This window comes from Danio rerio, chromosome 20 (genome assembly GCF_049306965.1).
Source record: "Danio rerio strain Tuebingen ecotype United States chromosome 20, GRCz12tu, whole genome shotgun sequence".
NCBI classification, from domain to species: domain Eukaryota; kingdom Metazoa; phylum Chordata; class Actinopteri; order Cypriniformes; family Danionidae; genus Danio; species Danio rerio.
The window spans coordinates 47,520,286-47,538,992 of NC_133195.1; the positions used below are offsets into that span (position 1 = coordinate 47,520,286).

Consider the following 18,707-nt stretch of genomic DNA (forward strand, 5'->3'; position numbering starts at 1 on the left):
CCCCAGTCGGAGGTCAAGAGCACTCTGAAGCAGGTTTTCTCTCAGGATGTCTCTGTACGTCGCTGCATTCTTCTAGTTCCTGCTGCTGAAAACATTTCCAACAGCATAATTCTGCCACCACCATGCTTCACTGTAGGGATGGTATTAGCCTGGTGATGAACGGTGCCTGTTTTTTTCCCAAACGATTCACCTGGCATTCACTCCAAAGAGTTCAATTTTAGTCTCATCAGACCAGAGAATTTTGTTTCTTATGGTCTGAGAGTCTTTCAGATGCCTTTTGGCAAATTCCAGGTTGGGTGTGGCTTCCATCTGGCTACTCTACCATACAGGCCTGATTGGTGGATTGCTGCACAGATGGTTGTCCTTCTGTAAGGTTCTCCTCTCTCCACAGAAGAATGCTGGAGTTCAGATAGAGTGACCATCGGGTTATTGATCACCTCCCTGACTAAGGCCCTTTTCCCCCGATCACTCAGCTTAGATGGCCGGCCAGCTCTAGGAAGAGTCCTGGTGGTTCCAAACATCTTCCACTTACTGATGATGGAGGCCACTGTGCTCATTAGAACTTTAGGAGCAGCAGACAAATTTTCTGTAACCATCCCCAAGCCTTGTGCCTTGAGACAATTCTGTCTCGGAGGTCTACAGACAATTCCTTTGTCTTCATGCTTGACTTGTGCTTTGACATGCACTGTCAACCCTGGGCCCTTATATAGACAGGTGTATGCCTTTTCAGTTCTTGTCCAATCAACTGAATTTACCACAGGTGAACTCAATTAAGCTGCTGAAACATCATAAGAATAATCAGTGGAAACGGAATGTACCTGCTCTATCTATCTATCTATCTATCTATCTATCTATCTATCTATCTATCTATCTATCTATCTATCTATCTATCTATCTATCTCTCTATCTATCTCTCTATCTATCTCTCTATCTATCTCTCTATCTATCTATCTATCTATCTATCTATCTATCTATCTATCTATCTATCTATCTATCTATCTATCTATCTATCTATCTATCTAGCATAAATAGATGGACTAATATCCATCCATCTATCCATCCATCCATCCATCCATCCATAAGTAAATCATATATATAAATGATAATTAACAATGATGCATAATATTCCCCTGATGCTAAAAAGTGTGAATGTGCTATTGTGTGATTCTTTTAATGAATAAATAATTCTTTCGGCTTTGTATAACTTTTCTTCACATTAACTTAAAGATCCAACATCACCTGACACTTATTGTGAAAAGCTTAGGGGTATAAGATGGGAGTTTTAGTTCTCTCTTTTGCTGTAAAACAGGTATAGAATTTTTGCTGTGTTGGAGGAAAAAAGCAGAGCTTCATATGTGTCTATAACGCAACAGTAAAAACAAACAGCTGTGGTGAATGTTTAAAAAGAGCTAAATAAAACACAGGTACTGCACTGATATAATCCTATTAAGACCTGTCAATCACAAACAAAGAAATCTATGGAGCTAAAACAAAAACAACACATCTGCGTTCTTCATAACTCCTCAACTGGCCTCAGAGTACTTACTTGACTGCATTAAAATGTTATCAGTCAGTCATCATGATGAATGAAAAAATCCTGGGCAGACCTCAAACTGCATTTGTGTGTGTTTTTTCATGTCTCACATCATTTTCATATTATTCTGCCCGTTGTCAGTTTGGAATGGATTGTGCACTGTAATCATGCTAAATGATGCAAATGTGCCAATGCTGACATGTTATTTACATTTCGTGTCAATTATTGCGTTAAAACACAATAAGGCTCTGACACAGATTTTGAAAGCTTATTATAATAAGAGGAATGCTAATGATTGATATATGGTTGATAAAGCATATAAGTGGAGATGAATGTTAGAAGTTATGCCTTTTATTAGTGCTGTCAATCTGTTAAAAGTCAATCTAATTGCACAATAAGCTACATTTCAGCAAATTTTACTTATTCACAAATTTCTCTTGTTTTATTAGACATTAAGACATGGGTTTTAATAACTAATTTTAATAACTAAATTATTTTGTCTTTGCTTGGATGACAATATAAATTATTGTAGTTATTTTGCAAGATTCTAGTATTCAGCCTTAAGTGCAATTTAAATTCTGTAAAAAACATAATGACAAAGTCAAGACCACTATTTATTCACTATGTTGCTTTAGCTTATTTTGATAAATTAGTCTGGTTTCATCTATATTTAAGATGTACAAAGTTTAACTTTATGTTTTTTTTTTAAATTTTAACAAAGTTTAGATGACTAGAAAAGGTAATTTGACTCATCTTAAATATTACAGGCAGGCAACATTTTTTTACAATGTAAATTCAGTTAACTAGTCAAATTACTAAAGGTTAATCAGGGTCTATTGACCTTAATCTTCAATGCGGAAGTGCGCTTATTTTTGTGATTTTTTTTAAACTTACAAAAAACGCAGAAAACTGTCAAACTACTTGCTCTACAAACAAGTGTTTGCATGATTAAGCAGCCAAAGCAGAATCTTATAATAAGAAAATATTAGTTAGTGAGGTGGTTTGTTCTCAATCCAGAAAATAATATCTCTTAAGGAGCAAATAATATTGACACCAACAAATAAAAAAATTAAATCAAAATAAGCTTTTAATTCCAGTCAAACTAATAGATATAAGAGGAAAAATATATAATAGGAAAAACTGAGAAAAAAAAAAATTCCCTTTAAACGTCTATAGAAAATTTTGGATATTGGTCCCGTTTTACAGTAAGGTTTCATTAGTTGATGTATTTACTAACATGATCTAATTATGATCACACTGAAAAAAAAAACCTTCAATTCAATTAAAAATGTATCTTTGATTTCAGTTTAATATTAATTGTTTTATTTTTCAAGTAATACATTAAGTTCAAAATATAGCTTAATATAAATGTTTTTGAATAAGAGCTCAACTAAGAAATATTTGTTTTGATCAATGTTAAATTTTAAAGGTTATTCACAAAGGCCAGTGCATACTATTAAACAGAAGCGCAATATGATTTGCCCTTTCACTTAAAATTATTAATTAAAATTAATGAAGTTCTGCTTAAAGGTTTTCTTTTCAGTCCATTTTAAGTTTAAGGTAAATGATTTATATTCAATTGTGAAAATCGAATTATTGCTCAAGTGATCAATTTTAGATGTGAAACCATTACCCTATTTTTTTTTTTTAATTGAATGAATGAACATTATATGGGAGTTGTTGTTTTCATTAAAGCTATATCTTCTTGTTTAGAACAAAATAAGAATTTAAATTAATTGACTTTAAAATTAAAAAGAAAATTATTCTCATAGAGATAGAAAATATTAAGGCAAATTATTTATTTTTCATTAGGTCAAGTGACAAATTTAGATGAATAATTACCATGTTTTTATTAATTGGATGAAAGTTTTTTTTTTTTTTTTTTTTTTACACTTGTACCAATTTATTAGATACTAGTAACTATTAAATAGATACTAGAGGTTATTCGTTAGTATTTAATAGACACAAGTATCTTTTATAACTATTACTAGTAACAATTCTTATTTTATTAATCAGTTCTGCTTTTTTACTGGTCTTATGTTACAACTTGTCAAAATGGAGAAGTGGAGTTTAATTAAACATTTTACTAGTAAAATAAAAAAAATGTTACTGGTAACATTTCAAACACGTACTAGTATTTAATAAATGTGTACTAGTATCTTTTTAAATAGGTTGTAGTATCTATTTCATAAGTACTAATATCTATTTAATAAGCACTTTTATCTAATTATTAAGCACTATATCTATTAAATATAAACTAGCATTAAATGAATAAATACTAGTACCTAGACTTAAAAATAAAGGAACAAGTGCTGTCACTAAGATAGTACCTTTTTAAAAGAAACAAATTTGTACCAAGTAGGATTATATTGATACCTCAAAGGTACATATTAGTACCTAAAAATACAAAGGTGTTCCTCTTAAAATTTTTAAACACTAATATATACTTTTGAGGTACCAATATGGACCCTTCAAGTACAAATGTGAACCTTTTGAAAAGGTACCACCCAGTGACAGCATTTGTACCTTTATTTCTAAGAGTGTATCTAATGAATAAGTGCTAGTACCTTATGAATAAGCACTATTATCTAATACATAAGTACTAGTATCTGTTAATTAGGTACTAGTATCTAATTATTAACTACCAGTACATAAAATGTATACTAGCTGGAATACATACTAGTCAAAACTGAAGAATGGATATCTCAATGACAGATGCCATAGAAATCAATGTAATTGTTTTTGTTACTAGAAACAACAGAATAGTTACTGGTCAGTACTAAAATAAGTACTAGTATCTAATAAATAAGAACTAGTATGTGTTTAATAAGTACTAGTACCTGATCATTAAGTACTAATACCTATATAACAGATACTCGTATTTAATAATTAAATACTAATATCTAATACATAAGTACTTGTATCTATTTAATAGGTACTAGTATCTAATGATTGAGCGCTAGTATCTAAAATGAATTAATGTGTAACGAGTAAGCACTAGTATATTTTAAAAACCACTAGTATCTAAATAATAGGCACTAGTATTTAATGAATAAGTACTAGTACTTAATGGAAAAGATACTAGTATCTAAAAAATTAACATGAAAATAGATACTAGTATGGGCTTTTGATTAATTTAAAAGTTCAAAATGGCTTGGCATAATAATAGTTTAACTTTTACTAATGCATTAACACCCAAATTCATGCAAGTTAACAGTAATGCACTGTGAGTTTACATTAACTAACAATATATTTTCATTAACAAACGTTAACTAACAAAAATACTGTAAACATTGTATTGTTCATGTAAGTAATTGTATTAACTAACATTGACTAATACAATCTTATTGTAAAGTGTTACAGAAAATTTTATAATGAACAGTTCACAGGATGACTAGTAATGCATTTATTATATATACAAAATGAATATATCATTGAAAATAGTCACTTATGTATGAAAGCTGATTAGTCATTTTGTGTGGGACTTATTTGTGCTTACATTTATGACAACGTCATGATGAGCTAAGACAGAAAATATTATCCCTCCACCCCCTCTCAACATCTGCACAACTGAATGTGTCATCTTTTAACTACACAAAAAAATGATGTTGATTCAAACTACTCATTTTAAATTAGCTGAAACGCTATTCTTGAGGTTTGGTTTGGGACAACTTAATTCCTTTATGTTTAATCCACTTAAATTTGTAAAAACTAATCCGTTAACTTTAATCGATTGTGTGGAACTCAGCATTTTTTAGTGTAGCTTTTCAATTTTCTTGGGGTTCAGTTTTGCAAACTGTATCTTCGCTCTCTCTCCACGACTCAGCACAACTTGGGCTCAGTAGAACAACACGCGGGTTCGCAACATCAACTGGGAATGACGGCCTCTCGTCAGCTAACACCCATGCCGGCGCCACAAGAACACGCCAAACCCTCCTGGAAAAAAACTTGACTGCTCTCTGGAGGGTCCTCACTCCTCTGTTCGCTCTTTTCCTGTCTATCTTGGGCTGGGATGAAGTCTGTGTTTTTAGGAAAATTCCTCTGGCGCGACCCCGTAGGCCCAGCGTCTTCCCTGGGATCATTAGAAGCAGACCCCCGTCTTGTGTTTGTCCTATGCAAACAGTTCAGCTACCACTTCATCCATCTCCTTTAGCCTGCCTTGAAAACTGTGTGCAGCTCCTAAACTGACATTTTTTCCCTCTGTTTTTCCGACACAATCGCATGGGTTTTCCTCCCTGTGGTCTCGGACCTGTCTGCTGCACCTCCTCTTCAGCTCCCACTGACTTCTGCCACTGCATCAAATATTTATCGAGGAGTTTCAAACATATCCGTAAATCAGCGGTGCGTGTCCGTGTACCATGCAAACGCGCAGACATCCTTCCTTGTCACATAATTCATCCGCAGTGCTATTGAAACAGCAGGAAGAGTGCAGACAGGACATTTAGAAGAGGAAATATTGAGTATGACGGCTGTGCGCATGTATGTCTGTGCAATGTCGCCATCTCTTGGTGATCTGTGTTATGTTGAAATTCTGTAAGCCAAGTCATGACTGAAATAACTCACAGAAGAGTTTAATAAATACATACTGGTCAAAATATAATCTTGCTTTCTTCCTAACCTTTGCATATTAACCTGCTGGACACAATTACTAATTTAAATATCAGATAAAAAACATTCTTGTTTATACTGACTGGCCACTTTATTGGGTACACCTTACTAGTACTGGGTTATCCACTTTTGCCTACTGACCGGCCACTTTATTAGGTACACCTTACTAGTACTGGGTTATCCACTTTTGCCTTCAAAACTACCTTAATCCTTTGTGGCATAGATTCAACAAGGTACTGGAAATATTCTTCAGAGATTTTGGTCCATATTAACATGATAGCATCACGCACAGTAGCTGCTGCAGATTTGTCAGTTTCACATCCATGACGCTCATCTCACCTCCCACCACATCCAAAATGTACTCTATTGGAATGAGATCTGGTGACTGTGGAGGCCATGTGAGTACAGTGAACAGAACCGCCGCTCACTGGATATTTTCTTTCTTTTGGACCATTCTCTGTAAACCCTAGAGATGGTTGTGCGTGCAAATCCCAGTAGATCAGCAGTTTCTGAAATGCCTAGACCAGCCCATCTGTCACAAACAACCATGCCACTTTTAAAGTAACCTAAATAAACTTTCTTCCTCATACTGATGATTGGTTTGAACTACAGTAGATCGTCTTGACCATGTCTACATGCCTAAATGCATTGAGTTGCTGCCATGTGATTGGCTGATTAACGAGCAGTTGGATGGGTGTACCTAATAAAGTGGCCGGATAGTGGGAAAGTTTTAAAGTTTTAAAAAAAGGTTTATAATCTGCTGGTTTAATATGCTTTTTAAAAATGTTTGTGTTTTAAGATTTGCTATATATTGTAAAACAGTTCCTCCTAAAGTAGGAATTGCGGGACAATGGGAGTGTTTGAAGGGGGTTGGTGGTCCTATTTGGTGATTTCCAAAAATCAAATACATTTAGTTACTATTAGAATTACCATAGTTTATGCATAACCTACAAGCTAATTTAAATAGTAGTTAGTAAGTACATTAAAAAACAAAGCAAATAAATGTAATATGCAAATAGAAATAAACACTTAATTAAGCAAATAAAATCAGCCTTTTAATTTTTTCCATTGGATTGTGACCCCCGAGGTGTTTACATTAGATTAATGGCAAAGCAATGGCGTCAGTTGCAGAAGATTCATTCTATGGTACCAGAGGAGTATTGCACAAAAGTTGAATCAAGAAAGCCAGGATAACACAAAAAGCGCATCTTGACCTAGTTTAATCAGCTCCTCATGACTTAGTCCGTTGCATGTTTACTGATCCTGGATGAGAATGAACCACTACGTCAAACCTGATGTAGACATTGAAAAAAGCCCCTCTCGCCCACCAATCTGGGAACTCCCATTAATCTAATTCAGAGAATTAACAGAAACATACAAGGATGCGTATTCATTTAAATCGTTCACTTTGTCTTAAATGTGACCAGTGGACATTTATGCTACTAATAAATTTATTGTTAAGATTATATCAAACACTTACCCATTATTGCACATCTATTTTATCTGTTTAGTTTATCAAGTTTATTAAATCTTCATCTATATGACTATTTACATATCACTTTCATTTATATATTTTTTCTTCTTAATTTTAAATTGAATCTATTAAATGATGTTTCCATGGTAGTCTCCAAAATTAAACAAAGAACAGACTTGAGCTGTAAACATTGTGCCTGTGGTGACTGTGGTGAGTCATGAGTCACTGGCATTGTTATTTTGGGGGCTAAAACGTTTGGGAACCCCTGCTGTAAAGTGTCCATGACTGTCGTTAAAGGCACTTATAAATAAAAGACTTCTTTACACTGATCTATATGTAATATAGATCTGTATAGAATTAAGCTGTATAGAAGTGTCTTGAGAAATATCTAGTCAAAATATTACTGTCATAATGGCAAAAATAAATCAGTTATTACAAATGAGTTATGAAAACTATTATGTTTACAAATATGTTGAAAAAAATCTCTCCGTTAAACAGAAAACAGGGAAAAAAATAAACAGGGGGCAAATAATTCAGGGGGGGCTAATAATTCTGACTTTAACTGTAAATGAAGAGAAATATATACAAGCGTTCAAATATCTACTTTCTAATTTAACTTTGTCAGATTGGTTCAGGTAATGCCTCTGTCCTGCCGCTGCTTCAGCAAAATTCAGCATCACAAACAAAAAAACATAAACGACCGCCTTGTATCATATCATATAATGACCAATCAGCACAGTCTTAAAGCAGAATTTCAAGCATGACAAATCATATTAAACAGAGACATGGTGAATCGTTTAAACAAATTAAAATGTTACGTTTAGAGAACTTAAAATATGAATTTTAAAGTGTTTTGCTGTCTAATGAGTAAGTTAAACAGACCTTGTTAAGTTGATGCCAAAACTTGGTATTTTAAATAATGTCAAGTTAAATTAACTTAATTTATTTATTAATGACAACAGTGGAGTTTACAATGTAACAAATGTATTCAGCTTTCATGTGATTTATTAACCTTACATTTTATATTTATAAAAAAATTAACTTTTTTGAAGTAAGGTCACAAATAATTACAAGAAAACAAACGGGATAAATGTGTAGAAATGTGTTTTGCCTTAACTGCTTGACTTCAGATCTTAAACATTCCTCACAAATACATAAAATGTGGCAGAACGATATAAGAGAAAGCTGAGAAAAGTTCTGCATTTGGATTTCATAACTGATTTACCTTTCACACCATCACACCTCAGAAGACGAGAGGATCTGGCAGCCTTGTTATTGGCGACACTACCATCTCTCAGCTGCGGATGATTTGGTTGCCTTGGAAGAACAGCAGCTAGAGGAAAAAAATGAAAAAGAGTGGATTGGGTGCGTTAAATCAGTTCCACTCTCTTGTAAATTACAACCCTGCATTTTTAATTTCCTCTCCGCATACAATGTTATTCATTGGCGTCCAAGCCAAACACGGACCGGCAGTCTTTGCTGCGCACAAGAACAAACCGTCCTCTTTTGCGCTGTCAAAAACATGATGAAATGCACACATTCCTTATGTCAAGCTGAAAAGTTTAGAGCCTGTACATCAACAGTAAAACAAAAGGGGCTGTTGGAAATGAAAGAGACTGTGAGATGTGACTGACGGGGTCCTGCCTCTAAATCAACCTCATTCCTGCAAGAACAAAACTTGCTTCGATTTCATGCATAAAGTTTCAGGGGAGTCTTGTAGGTATATCACATACAGTGCGGTATTTCATGCCATTGATGCAGCAATTAGAGGCCACAATGTGCCTGAAAATATTGCATTGGCAGGACAAACCACAGGATCAAATGCTGGGAAAAGCTGTCATAATATTGTGTTTTATATTGCAGGTTTTATCTTAATTCCATCTGAAAACCGTGGAGCCTTCCATCATATAATCTTTTAGGAAGAGATCACTTCTGCTAATTTTATTTTATTTTTTTCAGTAAGTGGATGCTATTTTTAACATTATTTAAATTGATTAAATACTTTGTGGAAACCAATTTACTAAAAAAAATAATATTTTTGGTCAAAAATAGCTAAACCATTCACAAGTAATTCCAAAGACTACAGCAATTACCATTTCAAAGGTACAATTTCTAAAAAAAGATGTCTTTACTGTCACTAAATACATTTAATACAGTTTTACTAATCTACACAGACCACAGTTTTATTATTATTATTATTATTATTATATTAAATTTTTTATCAAACATTGCCAGACTTTGCATTAATAGTTAAATCACTTTTACATTTAATCTTTTTCCAAATTTCACTTTTTTTCCCCTCTTAAAATTCTCCAAACTTTGCTTTAATGGTTAAATCATATTTTAGTAATCAAAAGCTTGTCTACACTACCTGACAAAAGTCTTCTCGCCAAATCAAGTTTTAGAAACAAGAAATAATGAGTTGACTTCTAGTTGATCATTTAGTATCAGAAGTGGCTTATATGAAAGGCAAAGGCCTCTAGATTTCACTTTTTTTACCAAAAAAAATATGATCATGCCTTGAATTTTATTGATTTAATTAGGAAAGTTCAGTCTGAACAAAATCTATACAAAAGTCTTGTCACTTAACAAATAATGTACAGTATAAAATATAAAGTCATGGTGCAGTGGAAAAAGAATTAATATTGTGAGTGCAATGCGTGACTAAGCAATGTGATATATGCTGTTTCCAAAACGGATTCCAAAGACGCGATTCGAAGCGGAGCAAAAGTCTGGATTTTGTGTGCGTGTTTGAACAGACAGACACAACTAATATCAATAACATCTAAAGATGTCGATTTTAGTGTTTTTTGTTTTCAAACACAACTAATTTTGTCCTAAATGAGTATAATGTGCGCATTTTTAAAGTGACACCTCTGTTATTTAATGTAATCAAATGAAAAATCATGATAAATGAGATACATTTGCTGCTCTTTAATCAGATAGTGTAAGTTATACAGTGAAAAGGTTAACAAGATTTGATAACTTGATTCTTTTTCTTTATAATAGCTATTAATTTTAATAATCTAAACTGTTTGCTAATTCATTTGCTGCTAATGTATACTATTTTTTTGTAAATGATAATAATAATGAAACATTACTGACTGTTTAACTGTTTAATTACAATGTAACAGCTTCCGATCAACATATTTAGTAATTTGGGGATTTTTTTTAAGGGGAGGGGGGGCTGGGGGCAAGGTATTTTGACAGGTATGGCTATAAGGGGAGTGGAGAGACAGCTAATACGGTGGATGAGGATGATTAGGAGGCCAGGATGGGTAAATACCTTCTCTTTAAGAGAGTCAGGACCTTGGTTTAACGTCTCATCCAAAAGACGACGCTCACTGACCGTATATTGTCACCTTCACTATACTGGGGCATTAGGACTCACACAGACCACAGGATGAGCGCCCCCTGCTGCCCTTACCAACATCACTTCCAACATAGTTTTCCCATGTGGTCTCTCCTCCAGGTACCGACCAGACTCAGCCCTGCTTAGCTTCAGTGATTAGCCAGTCCTAAGTGTGTGACATGGCTGAGACTAAGTAAAAAATATTGTCTTGTTTTTAGAAATAATGAGAAAATGAAGCAAGTTTTTCTTATATAACAAGTGAAATAAACTGAAAGTGGGGTGAGCAAAATAAACTAATTTTAAAGTGATAAAATATTATTCTGTTACCTCATTGGCATTGTTTCCAAAAAACATGAACATATTTTTTTAACAGTAAAGAAAATGGCTCTTTATTTAAGATTTTTAAAAATAATTAAGCAAGAAAATCAGTTTTTGCAGTGTATGTATGTGTATGTAGGAGGTTGGCAGTGACCGTAACTGAAAGTCACTGTTCGGAAGGAAAACCCAGACATTTAACAAACACATTTTATGCTTGGACTCCTTTCTGAGGCCCTCCATTGTCATTTTCACTTGGGACCGGCTCTCGTCAGAAGAAACCTCAGTGCCTTGGATGTCTTAGCCGAGGCGGGAGTGCTCAAATGTCCCGTGCCGTGTGTGTTTACACATTATTATGTTTTGGTTTGATTTCACGACAAGCCCAGTCTAAACCTGTGAATGAGAGGCATAATAGTTCTGCTCATTTCAACCAACGGTGAAAAAACTCAACTCTGTTTGAACGCTCTACAGTACGGAGACCAGATGTTTTCACTTGGGCATATGTTTTGTTTAGCTTTTCACAATGTAGCGCCACTGCGTTGGCAGCTCCGACACTGTTCAGCTGCCCGAACTGCTGTTTTGATCCAAAAAAGGGCTAATCAGATCAATGGATCCAAATGTGCCAAAACATCCCTGCAAGAGCAATAAACTACAATGCCGACTACCATATTTGCAGAATTTGTTAGTGAATCAGAACATTTTTACATATGAAAATATCATGAAGGCCAACGGCAATAAAATCAATTTCGGGAACTATTCTCAGATACGTGACCTCCTCAGTAAACCGTCCTTAAAAGAATTAGCCATTCATGCATATCACAGCGCAGTATGTAATTCCAGGCCTTGCTATTATGCCTTGGCTACATCGCAACCATCACAGTTTAGTCAGGTATGCACCATTGGACTCATAAATAATCTTGCCTTCCTCAGAAGAATGACATGTGACGCCAGACAGGCGCGTTCGCTATAGCAGTCGAGCGAAAGAAAGAAACCCTTAATTATCCATTGGCTCGTGGGTCAAACAAAGTCCTAATGATTTGGAATGACAACAGAGGAATCAAAGTTTCCTCCAACCACTTCCGTCCCCCCATCGATAACCAGCAGACCTCAAGCTCTTGATGGCTTCTCCAGAAGGATACAAAGTCCGTTCAAGCTTGCGGTTGCTGTTTGAAATAAAGTGACAACTTTTTATGAGCTCTGAAACCTCAGAAACGTTCAGCGTCATGCCAAAGCTGATCTCTTTCGCGGGGCCCTCTTATAAAATAAAGGATGCCGAAGCGGAAATAATTCTCCATAATTGCTGCCATCAAGGGGGCGACAGATGCTTAGGAGTAATGGCTCCCTGAGATGATTTAACAGCACAATGTGTAATATATTTATACATCACTGAGACTGACGTAGTTTAGATATGATCAGAATATTTGTTTTGAAAAAGAAAAAAAAAGACATGACAAGCCATGGCTGACAAATTATGATTGAAATTCCTGTGGATTAACTTTCAGCAGTAATTTAAGTCATTATTTCCTCAGTCAGTCTCAGATCATTCTGGAGGAGTTTGTTTATTGCACAGCTCTTGGCCATAGTGTTTTGCTCACTTTTTCAGCTGTTCTCTTATTTACACTTAGCAGACTAAAGCCACCATTTCACATATGGACAACGCCCCCTTGTGGCAGTTACACAGAACTTTAAGTTCATCCTTCTATCATTTCACCCACCCATCTATACATCCTTCAAAAATTCCTTCCATCCATCCAATCCCATCCATCCAATCTGTCCATCCGTCTGAGTGACAGACAGACTGGATTAGATGGATGGAATGATAGAGGATGGATGATTTGGATGGATGGACAGAAGGATGAATGGATTATTTTGATTGATGGACAATGATGGATGCAACAATAGACGAAGTGACAGACGGATGGGTAGATGGATGGATGAATGGAACAATAGACAGACAGAGGGATGGAATTGGACTAGATGGATGGAATGATGGAAGAATAGTTTGATGGAACAATAGACGGATGGGCGGATAGATGGGATCAGATTAGATCAGGGATGTCCAAACTCAGTCCTGGAGGGCCGGTCTCCTGCTGAGTTTACTTCCAACTTGCTTCAACACACCTGCCAGAAAGTTACTATGTGGAGTGAGCGCTTGATTAGCTACTTCAGTTGTGTTTGATTAGGATTGGAGCTAAATTCTCTAGGGCACTGGCCCTCTAGGACTAAGTTTGGGCCCCCCTGGATTAGATGGATGAAATAATAGAGTGATGGATGGATGGAATGAGAGAAGGATGGATGGATGAAATGATCGATAGATGGATGGACATGATGGATAGAATAATGAATGGAAGAATAGATGGAGTGACGGACGGATGAGAAGATGGATGGACGGACGAATGAATGGGTAGATGGGTGGAACAATGGACAGATGGATAGATGGATTAAACAATAGATGGACGAATGGATGGGTACATGGATGCATGGAACAATAGACAAATGGACGAATGGACGGAATTGGATTAGATGGATGGAATGATAGAAGGATGGATGGATAAATGGATGGAATGATAGATGAATGAATGGAATGATAGAAGGATGGATAGGATTGAATAAGATGAATAGATGGAATGACAGAAGAATGAATGGATTGAATGATAGAAGGATGGATAGATGGATAATTCGAATGGATGAACATGATGAACGGATGGATATGATGGACAGAGGGATGGATGGATGAATGGATAGGTAGATGGATGGATGGAATATTAGATTGAATAATTGGATGAAAAGATGGATAAACAGAGTGACGGATATATGGACCTGGCGGACAGACAGATAGATAGATGGAATATATGCACTAAATATAAAATACACAAGCATGGTATCGCCACAACTGAAATCAAAATGTCTCAAAAAGGAGTCTCCACTACATTCTGTGTGTTGGTTTTGGGATGCAAACTGAGTGACCCCTGAAGCCAGCATGTCTTGAAAAAGTTTAGAAATTGGGTTTAGTTTTAGATATTTTTTAAAGCTTTCTGCAACACTCGATGTTCGTTTGTGAGGCAGAGAGAGGGAAATCTCTATTTGGTTTGCAAGTGTGTCAGAATTTAAAGGCAAACAGGAAATGCAATTACAGTTCATTTTGGTCTGACAACTAGGCCTAATTTCGTAGAAATTTCTTCAAGACACCATCTGGTAAGTGGTCTTAATGAGGACTTTAATCTTTCGCACTGTGTAAAGCACTCTTTTGTGGTTTCATTCCACTGGAATTCAACACTCCTAATATTCTGCACGCTGTTTATACTGTACATGTTCAATGTGGACACACTGAACAAGCTGAGGCCTGTGTTTGTGGAACGCCACCATTAATGAACGGCCAACGAGGATTCGGTTACTATTTGACATTTTTGGGGCCAAAGGTTTCCTATTAGTCCAGGCTGGAGCTAAAATACACATTATTTTCATAACCTGGGTGGTAAATTAAAGATTATGTGTACTGTAGCTGGTTAAACACACACTATAAATTCTACATGCATATGGGTTCTTGCTGTAAATCATACAAGGTTATGGTGCAGCAAAGATCTGTACAAGAAAAACTCTAAAAAATTAAAATTGAAAGTCATTACATTTAAATACTCTGATCACAATAAAGTTAATATTAAGATGACAGAATTTAAACTATATACAAGCAAGTCTCAAATAAGGAAAATTCAGACATTTTTTTTCCTATTTAAATAAATGCTCAGAAATATTTTTTTCCACACTGATGTCTCTTGTACATTATAGCCGTACTATCTTTTGGGAGAAGCTTGTGTCAATACTGCTCGAAAAAAAACTTGACGGTTGAATAAAAATAACTATCTTTGTAACTGCTTAAATTACTGCAACTGCTTACATTTACATGGACATCAATGATCTGATTTTAATACAATTAAGACAATACTCTGATTAAAACCTACCACGTAAACAGCAATTTTTTTTTTAAACTAATTAAAATCGAACTAAAGTTATTATCAAATTAAACAGAAATAGAATTAAGGCACAAGTATTTATATTTTCGTCGCATTATTGAAGAGCAGTACTGACATGTAAACACCGCATTTAAACTATTGCCGCCATGTAGAACTTGGCTGTTTGACATTATTCTCTGCAGTTATCGCATCAGTAAAGGACCACAGACACCTGCATCACGAAATGCGAAGGGTTTTTTCTCCCATTCGGCATGCAGTATCAAACTCCAAAAAAACAACACTCTTCCATTAGTCCTTAATTCGTACTCTCATCCAATACCTCAGTTTGTCATGGGGGGGCATGAATGAAATGTTCCTGAATGAAAGTGAAATTGCAGTTAAAGTCAACAAATTAAAAATTAAACATCAGAAATTACATGAAACTCCAGAGGTAATGTGGATAGTCTGGTAACACAATGACGGTAATCATTCTGTGTATTAGATGCAAAACAGGATCGTGGAAGGAACATTCCAAAAGCAACTCATCTAAACACCATCATATTATTGTCTTACTCAGATTAAAACAAATAACTTGATTAGTGAGGTCCATGTAAACATAATGAATGTATCTTTTAGTAATTTAATAACATTCTTACAGTAATAAAAGGAGTACCAAACCATGACCTTTTCTTCAAAGACGCTGTGATGTTGAGGAAATGAAAGGTTCAGTAGACTTTTAGCTCTGAATGAATGGCTAATAACATGGTGTAATGAACAGAAATTGCTCTTTGCTAATAACTGGAATCTTTTCTGGGAGCGTCCTAGGCTCTTCCGTCCTGACGGCCTGCACCCCAGTCGAGCCGGAGCTGAACTCCTGTCGGACAACATCTCCAGACTACTTCGCACCATCTGACTAGCAGGTAAAAATTCACAAAATTCACACTATAGCCACCTAGACTCTTGTTCACCCCACTTAAACATCAGTAATGCATATCTGGCGAATCCTATAGAGACTGTGTCTGTTCCTCGTATTATTAGATTAAGAAATAAACGTACTGTGTGCTCCAGGAAAAATCTAGTAAGAATCAAACCAGAAAAACCAGTAGAAAGTGAAAATACAAATTTCGTAAAACTTGGTCTCCTAAACATCAGGTCACTTGCACCTAAAGCACTTATCATTAATGAAATAATAACAGAAAACAATCTTAATGCACTCTGTCTCACTGAAACCTGGCTGAAACAAAATGACTATATTAGCTTAAATGAAGCAACTCCTCCAGGATTCTTATATAAACATGAGGCTCGTCAAACTGGTCGTGGTGGTGGAGTTGCATCAATCTTTAGTGATTTCCTTAATATTAAACAGAGAAACGGACTTATGTTTAGCTCCTTTGAAGTATTATCGCTTAATGTTCAGCTTCCAGATACTATACAAAAACCTATGTTATCTCTCGCTTTAATCACCATATATAGACCCCCAGGACCCTATGTCAAATTTCTAAAAGAATTTTCTGATTTTATTTCTGACTTACTAGTCAAAACTGATAAAATGCTAATTGTAGGTGACTTTAACATCCACATAGATGACGCTAATGATACATTAGGGCTCGCGTTTATGGATTTAATACACTCACTTGGGATAAAGCAAAACGTTGTGGGTCCAACCCATCGCTTAAAGCATACATTAGATCTAATTCTGTCTTATGGAATCGAGGTTATTGACGTAGACATTATACCACAAAGTGATGATATTACAGATCACTACCTCTTACTATATGAGCTATGTTTACCTGAAATCAGCAAACCCGCTCCAATACTCCGCCCTAGTAGAACTATTGTTCCGTCAACTAAAGATGAATTTATAAATAACTTACCTGATCTCTCTCTATTTCGTAATGCACCCGCAAACTCAAATGATCTTGATGTAGTAACCAGCAGTATGGATGCCATCTTTACTAGCACACTAAATACTGTGGCACCCATCAAATTAAAAAAGGCTAGAGAGATTAAAACTATACCATGGTATAATAGTCATACTCGTGCGCTCAAAACAGCAACCCGCGCCCTGGAACGTAAATGGAAAAAAACTAATTTAGAGGTCTTTAGAATTGCGTACAAAGACAGTATGTCCAGCTATAGGAGGGCTCTAAAATCTGCCAGGACCGAGCACCTGCGCAAACTGATAGAAAATAATCATAACAATCCTAGATTTTTATTTAACACCATCTCTAAATTAGCAAATAATCGGTCATCCTTGGAACAAACTACTCCACCGCAAATTAGTAGTGATAATTTCATGAATTTTTTCAGTAATAAAATAGAAGGCTTTAGACAGAAAATAGGAGATGCCAAACTTTCTGCACCGGCTTATACTCCAAATCCTGTAAATATTTCATTAAATCATAATAATAACCTACACTGCTTCAAAATCATAGAACATGAAGAGTTAGTAAAAATTATAAATAGCTCTAAACCAGCTACGTGTATGCTGGACTCAATTCCAACAAAATTACTGAAAGAGCTGCTACCTGCTATAGGAGAACCTCTTCTTAACATTATCAACTCTTCTTTATCTATAGGCCATGTTCCAAACTCTTACAAGCTAGCTGTTATTAAGCCTATTATTAAGAAACCGCAACTAGACACCAACAACTTAGCTAACTATAGGCCTATTTCTAATCTTCCATTTATGTCTAAAATACTAGAAAAAGTTGTTTCCACTCAATTATGCTCTTATCTGCAGATGAACAATATTTTTGAAGTGTTTCAGTCAGGTTTCAGGGCTCACCACAGTACAGAAACCGCCTTAGTGAAAATAACCAACGATTTACTCTTAGCTGCTGACCGAGGGTGCGTCTCGCTATTAGTTTTACTCGATCTTAGTGCGGCATTTGATACCATTGACCACAATATCCTCATAAATCGCTTAAAGTCTACAGGTGTCCAGGGACAGGCTCTACAATGGTTTAAGTCATACTTAACTGACCGCTACCAGTTTATGAATCTTAATGGACAGCCTTCACAAATCTGCCCAGTAAAGTATGGGGTGCCTCAAGGATCAGTTTTAGGCCCTTTACTGTTTACAATTTACATGCTACCTCTGGGAGACATTATTAGAAGACATGGGATCAGCTTTCACTGCTATGCAGATGATACTCAATTATATATTTCCACTAAACCTGACGAGACGTCTGAACTTTCTAAACTAACTAAGTGTATCAAAGACATCAAAGACTGGATGACCAACAATTTTCTTCTCTTAAACTCAGACAAAACAGAATTATTACTTATTGGGCCTAAATCTTGCACACAGCAGATCTCGCAACTCAATTTACAATTAGAGGGATACAAAGTTAGCTTTAGCTCTACTATAAAAGATTTGGGTGTCATATTAGACAGCAATCTAACTTTTAAAAACCATATATCCCATGTCACAAAAACTGCCTTCTTTCATCTGAGAAATATCGCTAAATT

At 35.4% G+C, this 18,707-nt stretch overlaps 1 protein-coding gene across 28 annotated transcripts in view; it reads right to left on the reverse strand.

Moving 5' to 3' along the window:
- runx2b (RUNX family transcription factor 2b) overlaps nucleotides 1-18,707 on the reverse strand; it is a 284,262-nt gene that overhangs the window by 218,473 nt on the left and 47,082 nt on the right. For all 28 annotated transcript variants that reach the window (XM_073932312.1, XM_073932283.1, XM_073932295.1 and 25 more), the window contains one exon: nucleotides 8,842-8,949. The gene's annotated coding sequence lies outside the window, so the exon portion shown is untranslated. The remainder of the gene's footprint in view (nucleotides 1-8,841; nucleotides 8,950-18,707) is intronic.